This window comes from Ictidomys tridecemlineatus, chromosome 4 (assembly GCF_052094955.1).
Source record: "Ictidomys tridecemlineatus isolate mIctTri1 chromosome 4, mIctTri1.hap1, whole genome shotgun sequence".
In the NCBI taxonomy this organism is placed as follows: Eukaryota; Metazoa; Chordata; class Mammalia; order Rodentia; family Sciuridae; genus Ictidomys; species Ictidomys tridecemlineatus.
The window spans coordinates 143,620,938-143,641,727 of NC_135480.1; the positions used below are offsets into that span (position 1 = coordinate 143,620,938).

Genomic DNA, 20,790 nt, shown 5'->3' on the forward strand with positions numbered 1-20,790 from the left:
TGGGAGTTATCGGAACAGAACACCTGCACCCTTAAGGATAAATGCTAGATTTTCAGATGGGCATAGTGGTATGTGCCTGTAATCCCAGGTGAAATACAGCAATAAATGTATAATGGGGGGAGAGGGGTACATTGGTCCTGCAGTGGGGCTGGGGCACATGCACGCACCGAGGACACTTGGCCGACGGGAAATTTCTGGCCGGGGCCAGAAAACAGTTTCTTAGCGGCTTGAAGGGAGGGGGCAGTAAAAAGGCGCGAGGCGAGATTATTAACCGTGTCATCCTCGCGCATCCAGCTCCTCTCCCCGTTAGGGATAATAAACCTAAGGGTCTTACTGGAGGATTGATTCCTCTCTCTTGGGGCTGATGACAAATAAACGCAGGTGAGTAGAAGAGATGCGAGGCAGAGGGAGCAGGTGGGCCAGCCAGAGGGAGCAGGTGGGCCGGAGGCTGGGAGGTGTGGTAAGGTACCTCCTGGGCCCGGTAAAGGCTCGGCGGCGCGCAGGCGCACTGGGGCCCACCCACCGGCCAGCTCCGTGGCTACAAAGGCAGCGCCATCCAAAGCCCAGCTTCCTCGACTCTCAGGGAGCCTCCACCGTCCCGCGTGTCCCTCCCGCTCCTCTCCGGAGCGCAGCCACAGTTGTCCCCCGCCCTGTGTCTGAGGCTTGCGGTCCTTCTGGCTAATCCACCCTCGCAGTGGCTTCCGTGCCTGACGGCTGCGGCGCATTTCGGGGTTTAATTCTGGCGCTGCCGGCCGGAGCCGACTCCGCCCCTCCGCCCCGCCTCCTCCCGGAGCTCTGCGAGCCGCCGCGGAGCCAGCGAGCTAGTGGCCAGCCCCGCGCGGCAGGTTGGGAGGAGCGGCTGGAGGTGAGTGGCGCGGGGGGCTGCGCTGCACCCCCTTCCCTGGCAGGGTTGGCCCGGGCGGCCAGTCTCCGACCCCTGCTTGGGGCCGGCCTCCGCGCCCAGTCTGGCAAACTTGGCGCGCGCCGGGGGCGCAAGGCGGCGGTGGTGGAGGACAGCCCCTGCGGGCTCCCGCTCGCCCGGGTTACTCTGGCGGCCTCAGGACGGCCCCTTGGAAGAGGGGTTCAAGGGGTGGCTTCGGCTCCGGGGCCGCCCCCGTTTGGCGTGTCCCGCGGCGGCGGAGCTCGGTAGGTCTAGAAGAGGGAGCGCAGCGCCCCAGGCTCTGGGGAGCGGGAAAGTACTTGCCCGGCCGGGGGGCGGGAGGGTGCGGGCGCCTCCCGACCCCGACCCGGCGCGCCGGCCTTAGGGTGCTTCTGGGCCCTATATTAGCCAGAGGTAGGTTGAGGCACCCCTCTTTGAGGCTAATCTCCGTTAAGGTCGATGAGCAGCTCCGCCTGAGACGAGACGGTCAAGACTTCTTTATCCTCTGTCCTAGAGCGGCAGGTGGCCTAGGGTCGCCCTCAGCCGACTCCGAGATGGCTCCGGCCAGGAGGTGGGGGAGGGGCGTGGGCTCTGCGGCGCTCTGGCCCTTGGTCCCTTGGCCGACTGCCCAACCCAGCTGGGACCGCGTGGGTTTCTGGAGGATTTGCGGTGTCAGTGCGAGAGAGCGTGTGCAGGCGTCCGTAAGCGGACTTGGTCCCCGAGCACCCCCTTCTTCCATGTCACGTCGGCAAATACTCAAGGAGCTGCCTGCTCCCGGCAGCCACCTTTTCTTGATTGTCCTTCCCCCTTTATCTGGAGCCCCCTGGAACTTGCAGAGTCAACTTTTTGTGGTAAGTCTTGCAGGTCCGCAAGAGCTGTGCTGCCCCAAGGATGACCAGGTGAAGGCCTTGGTGGTGCTGGCATTAACGATCTATGGCGTCCTGCGTGCAGCTCTTGCTTTTTATACATCCTCTCTGGTAGCTCATTTTATTAATGAATGGATTATCATACCCGACAGAGAGACCTAAAACTAACAAGTTTAATCATTCAGATCTATAATCGTTCACTTCCTTCTCCCACCTTCAGGCCCCCACCTCTTGAGCTGGATGGAAATCGGATTTTTAGTTTTCATGAATTTATTTATCTTGATTTTGGATGTGATGTGCTTGTTCGCTAGTTTCTCCTTTCACCCAACTTTCCCTACTAAAATATTGGGCACGTTCACCTTTTATTTAAACTTTTGAGATATAGTAAACTGTGAATTTACACATTTAATGTGTACAGCTCAGTGGCTTTAGTAAAGTTATGCAGTCATCAACACTAATTCCAGAATATTTTCATCACTCACTCCAAGCATTTCTATCCCCATTAGTAATTCTTCTTTCCCTCTCTCCAGCACTACTCCCTCATTTTAAGGTAGCTTTATGCGGTAGAGATTGAAAGAGATTACAGACATAATTAACTTTGGTCCTTATGTTGTTAATGAAGGGCCCTCGCGATCCTTAGGCAGTTGAAGAAAAATTAAGTATGGGCAATCCTATGGGGAGATTAATTAAAAAGCCTGAGGAGGGAGGAGAAGCTGCTGGTGGAGGAAATTACAGAAACTACAGAAATTACAGAGTGCATTTTATGTCTTAGGGCACAGGTGTGCTTTGGATATGCTTGTGCCCTAGATCTCTCTCCTCTAAAAATCACTCTAATTGATGATCAGCTGCAGCAAAAGTGAGTTCTGGGGTGTGTGTGTGTGTGTGTGTGTGTGTGTGTGTGTTTAGATAAGATGCTAGAGGGGGGGTGGTGGAAATGGACTGCAGATTTAAGATTAATTTTTTTTTGTTTCCCTGTGGTGCTAGGAATTGAACTTGGGGGCTTTACTACTGAGGTACATCTCTGGCCCTTTCAAAAAAAAAAAAAAAGTTTCTGATGGGATCTAGTTAAGTTGCCCATGCTTTGAGCTTGCCATCCTCCTGCCTCAGCCTTCTGAGAAGTTGGAATGACAGTTGTGCACCATCATGCCTGGCTCTATAACTTTCTAATCTCTGCAGAATCCTATGGATTTGCTTTTATTTAATAATTATTGCACCACTGGAAATGTGTTAATTTGGAAGTTCTTTCTAGTGTATATTGCTGCATGTTTACAAGTACATATTGTGCAGTATAGTGTTTTTTTCCTCTCTTTTTTGACTGTTTCATAAACCAGGGATTTTCTTTTTTACCAATCTACCCATAGAGTAATCCTTGAACCCCCTCCCCCTCAGTGTTGTGGATGGAACTCAGGGCCTCAAGCATTCTAGGCAGACACTACCATTGAACTACAGCTGCAACCCTGTAGTTTTTTTTTTTTTAATGTGATACTCTTTGTAAGGTTATTGAGCAAGGAGCTTTAGAGGATATAAAAAAGATCATATTAAGTATTTTTTTTGTGCCCAAATCATATATTAAAATTACCAGGTAGGCAAAATTCTTACACATGACAAAGGAGTTAGTTTATTCAATAAATAGCGAGTCCTTGTTTGAGTTCTGAGAAGGTTTTTGTTGCCTGCCTGGTTAAGAGCAGCTTGTCAGAAGAGAACAAGTTGGGCTGGGCTTTTAGAGATCTTTAAAAATTGGTGGGGAGTAGGTACCTCTGAAGATAAGGGACCCCACTGAGCCATCTCAAGGGAGAGATTAACCAAGCACAAGGAGAGCCTTCCCTGGCCACTCTGGACAATGAGAGTGAGGGTGGCTTCCTGGCCATTCTTCTGGAAGATAGTGAAAACAATATAAAAGCAGGGGGAAATGCAGCTTTTGGGGGAGGAAGGTGTTTTGTACATGCAACACCAAGTCCTGGGGCTTGGTTGCCAGAGTCCTGGGGCTTGGTTGCCAACACCTGGCAAAGACTAGGATGCAGTGGGCTACAGCTTTCTCAGCAATCACTCCTAATTCTTCTGCTTTCCCCTCTGAGAAAATTCAGTGAACATCTCCCTAACACTCTGGCTGCAAGATCACCCTTCATTTAGAATAAGCTATATGTCAGTTAACATTAGTAAACAATAATTATATTTCTTTGACATGGGACACTCTGGAAGAATTCAGTGACCAAAACCCTCAGATCCTAGCAAGAGAGACATACAAGGAAACAGCTGTAATAGGCCAAACATGTATAAATGACCATTCTGGAAAGGTAGTGGATGGAAAAATTAATGCTGAGAAACCTGGGTAACATTGGGGGAATTGGACTTTGAAAATGTATACAGGTGGAGATTAAAGAGCATTGAATTTAGGCAATAGCTTTAGAAAAAGATAGTTGGCAGTACTTGACACAGAATTCTGAGGCTAGTCACATGCTTGGAGACCCAGGTGAATGGCAATTTAAGATCGTAACATTTGTCCATTGACTTGCGCCTGCTAAGTCATCTTGGTGATCTTTGTGCAAATATTGTAGTTCAACACTCAGACTGGCTAATTGGAATCTTATCTTTTGCTTGCCGTGTGACCTTTGGCAAATTTCTAACCCTCTCTGTGCCATGATTTTTTTTTCTGCCTATAAAACGGGGGATAATCTGGGTGTGGTGATTTACTCTTGTAATCCCAGCCACTCAGGAGGCTGAGGATTGTGAGTTTTTGAGGCCAATCTGGACAACACTCAATCAAAACCAAAATACCACAGGTATTCAAGGCACCTCTGTTATAGGGTTTATTGTGAGGATTAAATGGGTTCAAACCAGCTCTGTTGACTAAGGTAGTCACAAATCTGTCCAGCATCAGGAACACTTACAAGAGTAACTGCCACACCCTGTTGACTATTTTAAAATTTTAAAATTTCTAACATTTTCAAGGAATGAATAATGCAAAATAACAAAGGGTTTAATGTGAAAACTAAAACCTGTCACTCTAGTCACAGCTCAGACGTAGTGTCTTTCAGTGTGATGAGTTCTGTTTCTGTTGTTAGGTCTTGGTGGTTATAACAAATGACCCCAAAATTTAGTGGCTTAAAATTTGTTCAGTGGTCATGGGTTCTGTGGATCAGGGATTCAGGGGGACTTGGCTGCAAGATTCTTCTCCATGACGTGCTGAGGTTGCTGTATGGCACATGCTGTTGAATGGGCTTCTCTAGAGGGTCTGAGAAGACTTTTGCTCCTGTGACTTATGTTTTGGTGGGGGTATCTGGAAGTCTGGGCCCAGTACTGGCTCTTTACCAGAGCACATACTCATGTTAACTTCACTTGTCATCTTGGTGATTTTAGCATAGTGGCCCCAGGCGGGAGGACTTCTCACATCCTAACAGGTTTTCCTGTGGTTGGTGTTTTCCAGAGAAGGAACAAATAGATGTGTGTGTATCAGTGAGGTTTGTTTTTTTTTTTTAATAAATTATCTTGGAGGCTGTCTTGTCTAAACTCTGTAGTATGAGCCAGCATTTGGAGAGCAAGACAACCATGGTATAGAGGAAGACTGAACATAGTCTGGAGAAGTCCCTCTTGTTCAAGGAGCCTGGTCTTCTTATTCCAGGTCTTCGCTGGATTGCATGAGGCCCACCTACATTATGATGTGTAGTCTGCTTTTCCCAGAGTGGAATTTATGTTAATCTCCAAAACAACCTCCGAGACATACAACATTAACCATCACGCCCCACATTGATCCGTTCAAACATACTGAAACTGAGACTTCATGGCCTTTTGCGACCTGTGCCCCCAAAGTTGCATGACTTCTTTTTCCCCACATTCTTCAGTTGGGCACAGACCCTCAACCCCTTCCTTGATGGGAAGAATGTCAAAGAATTTGCAGCCTTCTTTTTAGATGGCTGCTCTCTCTATTGGATATCTCAAATTTGACAACCTCTTTCAACACCTTTCCAAGAAATGGAAATACTTATAGCTCTTTTCTCTCTCTCCTCCCTTCTGCCTCTCCATTTCCAAATTTTTTATTAGCTTTTAGTTTTATTTTTCCTAGTTACCTTTATAAGTTTGAATAAAGCGTTCCATTCTTTTCAAGACTGGCGATATGGAAAACCTGGGCCTTTGGAGAGTGCGTGAGTTTGGGAGGGACTTGGAGACCAGGAGCAAGATGTCTCCAGTGGCCGACAATGAGGCTCTTGTTAAAACTCACAGACCTGCCAGAAGTAAGGATCCTCATGCTTTTTTCATCACTGAAGTAATCAGTTAATTGGAAACAATTGTATATGATGGTGTCAAGAATCCTGTAACTGTCCCCCTCCTCCTTTAATTCATTTAGTTAATGGAAATGAGCAATGGAGCTTGTTGAACTCTCAGAAGACAAACTAATCCCTTTTTATAATATCGGAGCCCCTGAGGAGCACCCAACAACTTCCACTCTGGTTGGCTGACAGCTGGTGCATATTGCAGATAAAACTTCATTTGATTTTTTTAAATGTAAATTTTGGCTTGTTTAGATGCAGAATGTAAATTTTGTGGCCTGCATTAACATTTTTTGTAATTCACATTGTCACTGCAATTCTTATCGCCTTATTTGTCAACCTTGAAGTAACAAACTAATGGGAGCAAGAGTAGAAATCAAGCCTGAACACTTTCTTGCTCTTCCCTTGTCCCCATTCCTCTTCTTTTTTAGTATTCATTTAAACAGTGCTGCCCTTTCCTAGAAGGATCATAGGGTGGCCCTTCCTAGGGGAGGGATCCTTCTGTTAGGAGAGGTCCTCTCCTCTCTGTCAGATTCTCCCCATCTTTTGGGGGTAGGGGCGCTACTGGACAGTCATTCCCCCCCCCCTTTCAGGCACAGCTCTTCCTTCTAGCATCATAGAGTGGTTCTGTCAGCTTTTGAATTTTTTTTTTTTTTTTTGAGAGAGAAGAGAATTTTTTAATATTTATTTTTCAGTTCTCGACAGACACAACATCTTTGTTTGTATGTGGTGCTGAGGATCAAACCCGGGCCGCACGCATGCCAGGCGAGTGTGCTACTGCTTGAGCCACATCCCCAGCCCAGCTTTTGAATTTTGTAGACATACTATCAGAGTATTTGGTCTTCCCGTCTGGCTTTTCTCACCCTGTGTTGTAAGTGCAGGACTGATCCACATTTTGGTAAGCGCTTATGGGCTATTCGTTGTCATTGCCATGTGTTGCTTCCTTGTGTGACTGTCCCACTGTATATCCCTCCCACTGTAGATATACATTGGGTGGTTTTCCCGTTTTGAACTAATGAATGGTACTGTCAGGAGAAATTTTGTGCATATGTTCTAGTGAGCACACGTGCATATTTATTTTGGACATATATCTGGGAGTAGAATTGTTGGCCCCACAGTTCTGCTGGAGTAGATAGTATTCAAGTGTTTTTTAACCCTTTATACTCTCGATGATGGTGGGCAAGTTCCTGTTGCTTCTTCAGTTCCTTGCCAGGGCTTGCTCTCGTCTGTTGTCTTATTTCAGCTCATCTTGCAAATGTGTGTTATTGAAGTTTCCAGATCATTGATGAAGACAAGCACCTCAAACATGGTTCAGCCTTTTTACTTTCAGCACAGTGAACTAGAAAAGCTAAATTGGTTAAGGAATCGATCTGGAGACTGACTATCTGAGTTATTAAACTGATCTAGCTTTTCTCTTTCTCCATGCTATAAAATTTACTTCTCATGTTTTTTTTTCTTTGATTTATTGGGAGATGTATTTCAAGGGATTTAAGTCTAATAAAAGATTAAAGAACAGAAACTTGACTGTGTTGAAAATTAAGCATTCAGTATATTTTCAAGCTTATGTTGTTTCAACTTTTGTTGCTGGGGATGGAACCCAGGGCCCCATGTGCTGGGCAAGGGCTCCCCCTCTGAGCTACATCTTTGGCTCAGCTTTTCTAATTTGTCCAATAAATCTGTTGGCTTTTGCCTTTCACTGTGATATTTTGATAGGGAAAGTTGTCTGAGTCATGCTCTGTAGTTGAGTGGGAATCAAATTTCCACTTGAAAGTGCAAAAGAATATTTGAATTCCTGATGCATTACATTTGAAGGGAAAAAGAGAAGGGGCCTGTCAACAAAGGGTTAAGTTGGAAAATGGGAGCTGAATGGCTGAACTCTAGGTTTTTGCTGTTTCTGAGAAAATGAAATGAGTAGTTTCTAGAAAACTTAGCACCTGGTTTGGTGGGCTTGGGTTTGTTGTGTTTCCTGTTGGCCCTCTGAAATTTCCTCTTTCTCCTTCTACTCAGGGCACCCATTTGTCTTAGTTGATCTTTTAGTGGATTGTGTGCCTCTTTAGGAATGCCCACATGCTCTGGGGCTGGGGCTCAGTGGTAGTGCACTTTCCTGGCATGTGTGAGGCACTGGGTTCAATTCTTAGCACCATATGTAAATAAATAAAATAAAGGTCTATCAACAACTCAAACAAATATTTTAAAAATCTTTAAAAAATGCCTATGTGCAGATATCACTTAGCTCTGTATTTATTCTGTGTATATTCTGCCTTCCCCTAGCATTAGGGACCCTGCTGAGCAAGGAGTAGATGCTGTGTGGTCTTTAATACCTGTAAGGTACTTGGAGGTGCTGTCTGGCCTCTTGGTGACAAGGTGAAATCCTGGGTTACATAACCTAGCAGGCCTTGGAGAACATAGGCTTCTGGGGAATAAGATTTCTCTGCTTCAGAGACAACACACTTTAAACTCCTTTTAGAATTATAATTCAGGAATGCAGGGAGAGTTTGCCAGATCCCTCCCAAGGAGGGAAAGAATTGCGGTCGACTTCAGCAGTTTCTCAGCCCTGGCATGTTTTCACTAACAACCTGGAGAGGTCATTCCATTCAGATAACTGACTGCTGATGGCAGTTTTTGCCTATGGTTTTTACTTTTCTAGAGTTGAGAAAATTCAAGGCTATTTCCCTAATGAAGTCTTAGGAACTTGATTGTGTTCTGCCATCTCTACTGGGCAGGTGGGGGCCAGCGGGTGTGGTTGTGGCTCCAGAGTAAGATCTGTGAGTTCACAACTGTTCCTAAGGGCTGGGAATGACAGAAATGTGGGTGGGAGGCACGGGGCAGAGACACTGGCCTGAGGAACAGCAGGGCTTTCTGTGGCGTGGCCAGGTGGGAGGGCAGTAGCCAGGTCGCCCTTTGTAGGCATTCGGAAATGCTTCTTGAATGGATAAGTGTCATTTTATTAGTAGATACTAAGGAGGTCAGGTGGCCTGAGGTTCCGACTCACCAGTCATCATTAACCGTAATTTATATGCCTACCGTGTGGCACCTGTCCTTTAGGAGATTCAGAGTTTCCTGCTTCCGTTGTTCAAGTTCAAACATTTTGGTTATAAAGAGATTGTCCTAGTGAGGTTTGACCCCCCCCCCCACTTTAAGTATGCATCTGAGTCTGGGTTTTGTTCTCCAGAATTTTTTACTTTTTCTATGAACTCAGAGCCACAAAGGAGCCATATTTTTATTGATTGATTGATTGAATGAGTGTGTGTGTGTGTGTGTGTGTGTGGCTGGGGATTGAACTCAGGGCCTTGTGCATGCAAAGCAGGCACTTTGCCAACTGAGCTCTATCCCTAGCCCAGGAGCCATATGGTTAAGCTTCCGAAATTTGGTGCCGTCTGTTTTTGTCAGGAGAGTGTGGATCAATTCTTAGGCTAGCAGAGGGGGAGAACTGCTTCTTTGTAGGCCTGGCGGACCTCAGGAGGCAGAAAGCGCCCATTTGGATACCCTGGGGAAATGGAGAGTCTCGTGGAGGCCTCGCTTTCCCTTGCCTGCAGCCCCTCTTGTGCAGAGGTCCTCGCCGTCCAGGGCAGCCCAGCCTCTTGGAAACGGAAGCGACAGAAGTTTCTGGACTCCACTCTGCTGAAGGGAAGGTGTCCCTGCAGTTGGCCTCTGGAGGCCAAAGATGGGTAATGAGGCCGTGAGGGCTCTCCGCCAGCCCCCAGTGATTCCATAGGGTAGCTGCAGAACAGTGTGAAAAACAGGCACTTTTCCCTGCTTTGTGAACTTCAGTGGCAGAAGGAGGAAATACTGCGTAAGGGACTGAAGTTTATGTAGACTATAAGTCATTTTCTTGGGAACTTTTTCAAAGAAAAAATGTTGTCACCCTCTGACCTCACCTCTCATTTGCCCAGTGACCTTGCTCACCTGTAAACGAGGCCCATCTATAACTGATGAGGGTCCTGGCTTGGCGCTGCTGTGCATGTGTTCACACCTGCACTTAGGCCTGGGTGCCCGGTGGGGCTAGGATGCCAAATCCATGCACAGTGTGCTCCATCCTGAGCCTCCCCTACTCTCCCTTGACCTTCAGTAACTCAGGGTGGCTTTTCTACTTCATTCCCATTTTTCCCCTTTATTTTTGGACTGGTCAGATGGAGGGGTTCTGATTCTACCCAAGGCAGTGGTTGGGAGTGCAGGTCCTAGAGTCTCTGATTTGCTGCAGGGTGTATGTTTTCCTTGCCTCTGTGTTTGGAAGGAAACATTATCTTCATATCTTTATGCAATGGTGTTTAAGTGTGTCCTGGTGAGTTACATGCAGAAGTGTGCAGGGAGGGAAGATGAGAGAGGAGGACCTTGGATACAGTCGTTACTGAATGTGAAATTCCTAGAACAATCTGAAAAGAGCTGCCTTGTTTTCTTCTGGCCAGAAGAGCAGAGAAAGGGCTGTAACCCAGGTAGCCCACCGTGGAAGCTCAGCAGGAAGTAACAGGACAGAGCCAGGCTTGGGGGAACCTGGTGCTGGGGGAAACCCCAACTCCATATCGCCACCCTTCTCCCTCCTCTGTAAGCTCTCAGCCACTTTTGCCTAAGCAGAACAGTCCTGGACTGCCTGCAATATGGGGTAGTGAGAGCCCTGCACAGAGGAGCAGAGGGGAACAGTGAGATGATGGATGGGTGAGCCTTACACTCAGAGAACTTTCACCTGGTTCAGGATTCAGGGATTCCTGGAGGTTGCCAGGCAGAAATTGTGGTTGGGGCTCTGGTTATTGCGGGGACTGGGATAGGGAGAGATGTCATATTTTTGGAATTCCAAATTGGTACTGTGCTAGTTACCCAGAACTCTGCTGGAAGCCTCTAGGGATCCTAAGGGCCTGGGAAGCAAACCATTCAATCTTGTAACAATGTTTCCAGAGTTTGGAGCATGAATGCCCTCCATAAACTACCGCGCAGGCAATTGGCTGTCAGGATGGTGGGTCCTGGGATCTGAAGCTTGGGCCAGCTAAAGTTAGCACAGTAACATTTATACTTCCAGGGCTCCCTTGGCATGGGAGTCTTGATGCCACTTCACTTACCTTTCCCTAATCAGTGGATTCGGTGGTTTGGCTGGGGAGATCCAGAGGATTGGATTTATTTCTCAAAGCCACATTTCACATGGACAAAGTGTAGCCCTGTTTTCAGTCATTAAAATTAAGAACTTCCATCAGTACCGATTGAGAGTAAAAAGTCACAAAGAAGATATTTGGCAAACCTACCCCACCTCCCAACAACAAAATGGCTTGTCAGGATATGTAAAGAACAGTGGCCAATCAGAAAAAAAATTTAAATTTGATCAAAAGTAGTCATCAGGAAAATGAAAATTAGGAGTACTATAAAATACAAATGTATACCCACTGAAATGGCAAAAATTAAATGGCAGACTAAAAACCTATACCTACATACTTGCAGAAATGTAGAAAAGTTGAAACTCTTAAATATTGTTGGTAGAATCGTAAATTGGTTTAACCATTTTGGAAAGCTATTTGAAAGTACCTGTAAACATATCTTAACATGTATCTGATCAGATATCCTATGACTCAGCAATGATACATATCCAACAGAAATGAGTCTGTTCATAATAGTGCCAGTTAGAAATACTTTGAATCACCGAAGGTCAAAGAAACTGGTGGCACAATTACACAGTGGAGTACTACACAGCAATAAAAAGGACAAACTGAGGCAAGAGAAAGAGTTAAAATAGGCAGAAAGGAAACTTGGGCCCCTCCAAGGTCAGGTTTCTATGTGGCAGGACTGAGATTACAGATATAAAAAGCCAGGCTTCACCAAGGACAGGGCAATTCCTGTGTAAGCAGAAAAACCTGATAGGCATCTGTTGCCTAGTGCCTAGACTAAAAAGGCATAGTAACCTGATTGGACCAAAGGGTGCGTGAGGAGCTCAGGCACACTGAGTGCCTTATCCAGGATTTGGGTCGGAGGCCAAATAATAAATCCTGTTACCTTGCTCTCAACCTTGTGCTCATGGATTTCATTCTTAGAATTCAAGGACAAAGAACCCACCCAACCCTGCTTCATACTACAACACTACTGACATACATTATTCATAAATATTATGTTGAATAGAATGTCAGAAATGAGTGGATTATGTCATTTCCTTTATGAAAAGCTCAAGAGAAAAAAAAACTAAGACGTGGTAATGGAAGTCAGAGTAGGACAGGGCTCGTATAGAGATGTATGGGGGGCAAAGGGAGCTTCTGGGGTAAGCAAATAAAATCAATACATATTAGTACCAAAACCCCCCAAATAAACCCCCACAAACTCCTTTAGACTTGCTTAAACCAGCATCGACAGGAATTTATTGGGAAGAGCCCAGTGGAACCTAAGAGCATGGTCCTGGTCAGTCCTGGGAATTATGTTGGTGTCATGATTTGTTCTGGGCAGTCATGATGTCTCATTCCCAGCATCTGTACCTTTTGTCACTTCTTTCTGCAGACAACTTTTCTCTGCTTTAGCTCCCACAGTAGAAAGGGCACACGAGCTCTTGTTGACCATGACTTCCATGTCAAGCTCGACTCCTCTTTTACACTTTGTAGTTCACTGTTTCTAGCCCTGTCTCCTTCCCTCCCTCCCTCCCTCCCTCCCTCCCTCCGGATTGACCTAGCCATGTCTCCTTGTTTTCCTCTGGGAATAGAAATCTACCATGGTCTGGTGTGCTGTGGCCAGAGAGGCTGGGCTCATGTAGGAAAGTTAGAGCAGACACAGGGGTCAAGATGGGTGGATTTCTGAGAGAGGTGGGTGAAAAGAAAATGGTTTTCATGCTACCACACATTCTGTGGAGTTTCTGCTTTCTCTCATCTGTCCCAGACACTGTTGGATTGAGGGAAAGAATCTTAGGAAATTCTTTCTTTCCAGATTCAATCTCTGTTTACAAAAGACATCTGACAGCTTGATCCTGGTCTTGCAGATGTAGCTGTGATCTTCAGTCATTTTAAGGTTATAGGATAATTTCTTTTATTTTTGGTAGTTGTAGATGGACAGAATGCCTTTATTTTATTTTTATGTTGTGCTAAGGATAGAACCCAGTGCCTCACAAAATGCTAGGCAAGCACTCTACCACTGAGCCACAACCCCATATCAGATAATTTCTTAAATACACGAAGATTCAGGTCTTCTGTATATAACTCTTTATACTAAATTATAGGAAAAATTATTCCCACGTTGGTATGAATTGTTAAATAACCTTCCCCACATCTATCATGGTCTTCTAACCCGGGTGGAGCTTGTGGGTGTCCAGATTCAGGACTTTCTGGGGCATAGCATAACATATCTTTCTTCCAGTGTCTTGGGTAAGTTGTGGATTGCCTGTGAACCTTGACTTGGCCTATGCCATTATGAGGCAGCTTAGCATTGTCCTTGAGCTTCTAAGCACTTAAAACTGCGCTTTTTTTTCCTATCTGCTCCCTCCCAACTAGCACTGACTCTCCCCAGAGAGTCTGCCTGCTTAGTGCTAGTAAAGTGTTCTGTGTTTCCCTGGACATCCCCCGTCACAGATTTACAAGTGGTCTTATGGAATATTTTCTTTTAGAAATTAGGTTTTTAACTGGGCATGGTGGTGCACCCCTGTAATCTCAGTGACTTGGAAGACTGAGGCAAGATCATAAGTTCGAGTCCAACCTCAGCAACTTAGCATAGACCCTGTCTCAAAAACAGCTTGGGATGTGGTTCAGTCCCTGGCACCAAAACCAAAAAAAGTTGGCTTCAAGTGAATTAATTTATAAGTTTTCATTACAGTAGCTATGAGAAGAGTCTTTTTTTTTTTTTGAGAGAATTTTTTAATATTTAGTTTTCGGCGGACACAACATCTTTGTTTGTATGTGGTGCTGAGGATCGAACCCAGGCTGCATGCATGCCAGGCGAGCGCGCTACTGCTTGAGCCACATCCCCAGCCCCAAGAAGAGTCTTGACTTTGGGTATTAATTTTCTTTGACTTCTAGAGAACAAGTGTGAGAGATTTCGTGATTTTCATCAAGTTCTGTTTTAATTGATTGTTTAAAAAATTATTTGAATCATCAGGTCTTGGCAGATTTTCTAGGCAGACACTAATACCAGAAAGCTAAAAAAGAACCTGGGACTTTTTAAATTTATATTTTTTATTTTTATGATTTCTACATCCCATAAAATCCCAGACAATTACATTTCCTTATTTTGCCAGAAGACTAGCCTGCCGGTTAAGTTTATAGCCTTTATCCTCGTTTTATCCCCGATCAGTTAGACATTAATTACATGCCTGTGGAAGGGTTGGCTGCTGGACCTTGTCTTCTTTGAACTTACTATTGTTCTCATCAAGGTCTTCTAAAGGTCAGCCAAACCAATAACTCCAGTGCTCCCCCCCCTCCTAAGCACATTGGGTAAAGTGAAAATTGATTAGAAGAAGGCAGAAGTTATTTCCATTTCATTTTTAGTTGTGCAAATGGTTAGCATGAAGATTCACCAGCACTAAGGCCTGCACATCTGTCTGCCTTCTTCCGACCAGGTAGTAATTGTTCCACTGACCATGAGCAGTTTTAAAAATGAAGTAGTTCCATCACTCAGATTATACTCAGTGACTTAAAACAACATTTTAATTTCTTGGTCACATCATTTGACAGCTGGAGCTCTATGAAAGGGATCTTCTTTTTTTTAGATCCAGGTTAAATGAACCACCCCACTCTAGGGTAGACTTTTACAATATAGGGTAAGAAAGGAAATGACCAGCAGTCCATTCGTGGCTATTAACACTCTGCTTGTATGTCACTTACACTAGCATTCAGTCAGCTGGAGCAAGTCATAGGGCTCACCTGCCACAGAGGAGTCCGGAGGTGTAGTTAATTCTTCCACCTGCAGACTCAGTCACATGACATTGGGAGGGGTATAATCTTCTTTCAGGGAGGGCAGAAAATAATTGGAAACAATATAATCTACCATAATGGAAAACTATATTTAATTTAGAAAGGTTTAATGGTCTGTATGCTGATTCAGAAACAGTTTTTGGAATTGATTAAATCTGTTGTTTTAGGCTTTATTTAGAAAAGGTTATGCCTTAGAAATCTGCCTAGATATGGAAAATAAGGTCTAGTATTTGAGCAGCACTGATAGATCTCTTAAGAGCTGTACTACCCGAAATTTGGTAACTTTTCATTGTTTCTCAAGAGTCTGATCTGTATTTTAATCAAGAAATTACACTTCTTACTCCTGATTCTATGGTTTTTCACATGCTGCTGTCTTATTCAATTAATTTTCATGTAGTTGCCTGTATTAATATGGTTTTGGCAACCAATTAAAGGTGATAGTGCTGTTAAGAGAAGGGTAGAAATGGGCTTTTTTTTGTTAAATTTATTAGAATTGTTGGTAACGTGTTACGCACCTATTATCCCAGCACTTCCGGAGATCAAGGCAGGCAGAGTGCAAGTTTGAGGCTACCCTATGCAACTTAGCTAAGTTAGCAACTGTCTCAATTTCCTTTATTGACATTCCTACAGCCTCCCTGATATACCCATTTTTATGAGGTAGGAGCATCTGTTTAGGCAAAGGTCTTAGATGCATTCTGTAATTTTTTATTATTTCTTTAATATTACTGGGCAATGAACCTAGGGCCTTATGCATGCTAGGCAAGTGCTCTACTACTGAGCTACATCCTCAGCCCTTTCTAAAAATTTTGAGACAGGGCCTCAATAAGTTCCCCAAGCTGGCTTTGAACTTGAGATCTCCCTCAGCCTCCTGAGTCGCAGCGATTACAGGCATGCATCACCACATTCAGTGGTTCTCTAATTTTTATGAGAATGTTGAAATCTCCTTCACTTGGTTGACCTCTAAAGCAGACCAAGCATATAAGCTGGTGTCACAGAATTCTGTTCTCTGGTTCTTTCTGAGCGGTTGAGTTGCTCCCAAGTCTTATTGAAAATTCATTTGTGTTAAGTGTGTTCGTTTATGAAATTCTAAAGGATTTTACACATTAGTGCCATTGAAGTATTGGGGTACTTAGAATGTTGAGCTTCCTTTTCCCTGTAATTTTAAAAATTGAATTAGCATCTATTATGTTCCCAATTTATGTAATGGAGAAATAGGGAATAGCTGAAGAATTATAGGAAACCTTTAGACATCACCATCCCTCTTGCATCTCCGTCTTTGCAGCCTTTTAAGGAACCACTGGAAAAGTTGCCCGAGGCCTTGATATTGGGAAATGCTGGGACATTTCTTGGGAGAGTATTTGACTTATTAATGTAAATCTTGTCAGACTGTTTTTTCTCGTTACTTTGGCCAAATCTATTGCCCACTGTTTAAAAAAAAACAAAACAACAACAACAAAAAAAAACCAACAACAAAAAACCCATGTGGAACTTCATGATGACTATTTTTACTAATTAATTTAGGTCTTGTTTTACTATTTCAATACATTTTCCCTTACTCTGGATTTATTATTTCTGTTTTTTTAAATTTAATTACATCTAGTTTCGAAAGTTGCCTCAAGCATTTTTTGGAACAGGATTGGGTATAAACACACATATGATGCTTGCCCCATGCAGTTGAAATTTTAAGGGTGCCATATGTACATGAAGTACACCAGATAGCACTCCTTTCTGTGCTTGCCGAGGCTTTTTATTGTTCTACTAGCAGGTGTGTATGCTGGCAGGGGTAACCCTTGGATTCTGCACTCAGGCCAGGGACCTGAGTAGGTTTAACTGGCAGTACACAGACACCAGACTGGGCAGATCTTTCTGCACAATAGATCTGGAAGGGGCTTCCCATTAACTTTTCAATTTGGAGTTGGTATTTTCTGATAAGCTACTTTGGTGTCTAATCCAGGTCACTCTCCAAATGCTGATGTCCTGTGCTGCCCATGTGCTCCTGGCACCCAGTCTCTGACCTGCCCTGACTTTCACTTCTCTACAGATTCTTGGTGCTGAAAGCTATGGGAGTTAAGCCAGAACTGGCCAAATGCTAAACACCTGCACTGCTCTGCTGCAGCTTCCCGACAACTAATGCCTTCCACTTTTAATTCTGACTTATTGTCATGCCTTTTGTTTTTATTGATGAATAATATAAGACATGATCATATTAAAAATCTGCATCTCCTATTTCTCCTCCTTGCTCTCTGGCCACTCCCCCTCAGCTCCCTTTGTGGGTTCCTCATCCTTTGGGGAGGACTTGAGGGCTTATCCCTGATCTTTTCTGTAGACCCTCCTTTGTGGTCTCATCCTGTCTCATGGGTTTTGGTACCATTGGTAAATCAGTCATCTTCACTTTTATTTCTCCTGCTCCGACTTCTCTCCCAGTTCATTTCCATTCATCCCCTTTCCTCCTTACCTGGATGCCTGGTCACCACCTCACCCTCAACATGGCCAAAACAGAATTCCTGATTCTTCCCCCAACTCATTTTTTCCCACAGTCTTCTCTGGTGATAGATGGCAAAACCGAGAACCTCTGAAATCATCTTTATTCCCCCTTTTCACACATCTCACATCAAAGCTCCTAGCAAATCCTGTTGTTCCACCTTCAGAATATGTGGAGAATCTGTCTCCTCCTCCCCTTCCCCTCCCCTCCCCCTCCCCTCCCCCTCTCCTCTCCCCCTCTCCTCTCCCCCTCTCCCTCCCCCTCTCCCTCTTCCTCCCCCTCCCCGTCCAGTCCATTCACTGTTCCATATTCTCTCACCTGTGTAATTATAGTAGCCTCATCACTGCTTTCCCTGTAGTCTATTCCTAGCAGCTCTGCTTTAAAAACAAAAGTCAAATTGTACTCCCCTGCTCAAATCCTGTATTAACCCCTATTTCCATAGGAGGGAAAGTTTCCACAGTGATACCCAAGACTCTCCTGACCTGGTGCCTGTGGTTCTGCAGCCTGCTCTTCTGTCTCCTCCCGCTTGCCCTTGCTCAGTCATGCCTGTGTGCTTCCCCACAGGAGCCTCTGGGCCCGCTCCGCTCCTTCCTCCTCCTGAAGTGCTTTCCATGGCTCTATGAGGTTCTTGCTCAGTGTCACCATCTCGGTACCTTGAGGACGTAAGTTACAGTCGGCCTTCTCCTGGCACTCCTGGTCCCTCTTTACCAACTCAGCCTTTCCTTTTTTCCCATCTCAACTCAACCAGTAACACACTGTAATTTACTTGTTTTATTTGTTGTGTTTACCCCAGTAGAATTGGGTCTCTGTAGATGTTGACTGACGTACATTAAGCTGTTAGAACGGAGGCTAGAATCATAGAAGGCACTTAAGTACATACTTGTCTGATGAACTGCTGACAATTTACTCTGCTGTTAGGAATCCCTCATAGGAAGAAGTGTACGTTTCAGTTTGTTTTTCTGGGGAAGGGGCATTCCCCACCCCCCCAAACACTATTATGTACTCATTGTATTTCCTTCTGTTTTGGCTTCCAGGATGTCAGGGACTAAGTTTTATGCTCGCTTGCGATACTCCATGTTGGTAGAATAATACACTCTTCCCTCCTTCTTTCCCAGCCTTTTCTTGATTAAAAGTTGCTCTATCATTCTGTTTATTTTTTGACAGTAACTCAGCCTTTTGTTTTTAGATCCTTCAGGTATCTTTATGGAGGGTATGATTTGTAAGATTTTCAATCTAGGTTACAGAGGAGCAGAAATCACTTATTACTGAGATTTGTTTGTCTTTCAGCTAGCTGACATTCTTGGTGCTTTGGCCTGGTCAGCACAGTTGTTCAAGGTCATATGCCACTTACCAGTTTGATCAGTGTTCTGAAACAGCAGTTTGGGATATGCTCTCTCTCCAGAGGCTTCTGTTTGAATTAATAGTAAAAGGCGAAAGATTTATACGATCTGAAGAGAAACCAGAGTATTGAATTTAGAGATATAAGCATTAACATATTGTAAACCACTGTTGTTCACTTCTTTGGTTAGTCAATCCCCAACTCTTGCTTCTTAAACCCAAGGCTCTTGATTTCTGACAGAATATCCTTTGAAGTGTTTCTCGTCTCTCTTCCATTGAAGGAATTGTTGGCTAAAACTTGAAAGGATTACATATCTCTATGGGGTGTTTGGTCTGGACACATTATCCCAGTGTGCAATTGGTGGGTAGTTTCAGGAGGTACCCAAAGCCACAGAGCAACTGTCCTCCTGGAGCTTCAATTTTGCCTGAAATCTTCAGAGAAATCTTTATGAATGTGAAAAATCTTTGCAAATTCTGATACATAGATGTTTACAAAAGAAGCAGAATTTTATATTCCTGAGTTGGACAAATTTGAGTTAATAACTCACTTGTATTTAAGCTGATGAGCTCATTTAGCAGCCAGCCACAGAGAGTTGTGCCAGGGTCCCTGCTACCCTGGCGGTCCCTTACAACTAGAACTGGAGGAGGGAAGGGGTTTGCTGTAATTCCCAAAACTGTTTTTTTTTTTCCCCAAACTAATTTTTTAGCACATCAAATATGTCACCCAAAGGATCATTGTTCAAGTTGAAAATTTTTAATTACATTTTGCATGCAAACCCACATGCGTTCCCAACTCCACTTCTCAGGAGAATGAGGTTCTAAAAACAGAGTACTGGGGATTCTGATTTTATTGTGTGATCTTACTCATTTTAGAATGATAAAAATTATTGTTAATGAAAAAACCTGAAAAGTCCTAAATTCTTCAAGGAAGGTAGCCTTCCTGGCATTTCTGAGGCATTTATACCAGGGAATAAAACACAGGATGTTGACTGTGCTCTGGCCCCACAGGTAGAAAGGAGTTAATAGGCAGGAGCACAGTCAACAGCAGGAGACCCAAGAACCATCAACTTTTCTTAGGTCCGATTTGAAATATGGTTTTTATTTTGGGGGCAGTGCACATAAGCCCATTGGTGGTTCTCATGTAGGAAATACCCTTGCACATCAGCTCTATGAAAGATTTTAAGTGTTTTTACATATGTATGTTTGTATACTTCAAAAAGTCTAGTTCTGGCCTACACACCTGTAATCCCAGCTCCCTGCGGCTTGGGAGGCTGATGTATGAGGATCACAAGTTCAAAGCCAGTCTTGGCTATTTAGCAAGATCCTATTTCAAAATTTAAAAAAAATTTAAAGGACTGGGGATATGGCTTAGTGATAAAGTACCCCTAGATTCAATCCCAGGTATATCCCCCTTGCCAAAAAAATAAAAAATAAATAAATAAATTAAAAATAAAATCCTGTAAAACTGGTAAGTAAAAACAGTAGCTGTTAACTCCACCATTCTTACCCCTGACTCCTTCCCCTCAGAGGTAACTACTCTGATATCATTGAACTACAAGAAAATGCTGATTTTTTTTTTTTTTTTTCCCCTTAAACTGGCTTATATCCTATGAAAATGGCAGGGGTTGTTGTAGTTGTTATTTTGTACTAGAGATTGACCCCAAGGATACTTCATACTAAACTATATCCTAAGCCCTTTTTATTTTTTTGAGACAGGGTGTCAGTTGCTGAGACTGGCCTTGATGTGATCTCCTTGCTTCAGCCTTACAGGTGTGTGCCACTGCACCTGGCTGAAAACAGCAGTTCTTGAGGAAAATATCCTGTGCTGTTATTTCTTGATTTTTTTTTTCCCCCAAATCTACTTTTGGATACTATTTATTGTCTTTATGCAATAAAAGATGAAGATAAAATTCATAACTTTGCCAACACTTCTAACAGTTTTTAATTTGATCAACAGTGTTTAGATTGTGATAATTCACAGCTGAGACATGTAATGTCAATGACATTTCCTTCCTCTGGGTTTTCTCATCCAGAGTTCACAGCTGTTGGGGTTGCTTGTTAGCTTAATGTGTTGCTCACTGACCCCCAACCCGAACCC

General features: G+C 44.1%; 1 protein-coding gene across 7 annotated transcripts in view; it reads left to right on the forward strand.

The window, feature by feature from the left end:
* The first annotated feature begins 712 nt into the window (after window positions 1-712).
* The window catches only part of Kank1 (KN motif and ankyrin repeat domains 1), a 196,710-nt gene continuing 176,632 nt past the window's right edge, over window positions 713-20,790 (forward strand). For 2 of the 7 annotated variants that reach the window (XM_078047572.1, XM_078047578.1), the window contains exon 1: window positions 713-865. The gene's annotated coding sequence lies outside the window, so the exon portion shown is untranslated. Of the gene's footprint in view, window positions 866-907; window positions 1,147-1,588; window positions 1,732-13,827; window positions 13,955-17,891; window positions 18,017-20,790 lie in introns of those variants that run through there. The other 5 variants (XM_078047573.1, XM_078047574.1, XM_078047577.1 and 2 more) reach the window with 5 other exon arrangements.